Here is a 925-nt window from a genome sequence, read left to right as displayed (position 1 = left end):
GGGGAGGAACCAGGCAGAGAGAAAAGAGAGGGCTATGATTGGGATGTAAAGTGAATAACTAAGTAAACATTTTTTTTAAAGTTTACATTTATGAACTCAATGGCTGGCTCTTTGACCTCCCTCCCCACCCAAGGGAGGAGCAGCCCTGCTATGCCACAGAGGAGGACTTTGCAGCCAGTCCTGAAGATACCTGATAAGCTAGGGTCAGATGAAAGGGGAGGAAGTCCTCCCCTATCAGTGGACTTGGAAAGGAGCAGGGCGAAGACGAGGGAGGGAAGGTGAGATTGGGAGAGAATGAGGGAGCAGGATATAGCTGGGATACAAAGTTAATAAACTGTAACTAATATTTAAAAAAATGAAAATTTAATTAAAAAAAAAGTCCATATCAGTCTCAATGTGAATTGCCTCATGAAAGAAGCAGAGGCTATCTCTGGCAAGAACTCAGTGGCCAGCTCTTTGATCACCTCCCTGTGGGAAGACAGCCTTGCTAGGCCACAGAGGAAGACAATGCAGCCAGTCCTGATGAAACCTGATAGGCTAGGGTCAGATAGTAGGGGAGGAGATCCTCCTGTATCAGTGGACTAGGGAAAGGGCATAGGGGGAGAAGAGGAAGGGAGCATGGGACTCAGAGGAGATGATAAGGGAGGGGGCTACAGCCCAGATACAAAGTGAATAAATTGTAACAAATAATAACTAAAAAGAAAAAATCATGTTAAATAGAAGTCCATATCAATTGAATCATCTGTATATTATTTTCAGAGTCCCTTTAGCTAAAGTATAATATACTTTATTTTCATGTCCTATTTAATAAAAAAAATAAAAGAAAGAAAAGAAAACAAAGTAAAAGTAGTTTAAGGTGTCTTAGAAAATACTGTTGTACACATTGTATGTAATCTAAATTCTGTTTTTTTTTTTTTTTTCAGGA

Source organism: Meriones unguiculatus, chromosome 16 (assembly GCF_030254825.1).
Source record: "Meriones unguiculatus strain TT.TT164.6M chromosome 16, Bangor_MerUng_6.1, whole genome shotgun sequence".
Lineage (NCBI taxonomy): Eukaryota > Metazoa > Chordata > Mammalia > Rodentia > Muridae > Meriones > Meriones unguiculatus.
The sequence above is the reverse complement of the archived record's forward strand: the minus strand, read 5'-3'. Positions refer to the sequence as shown.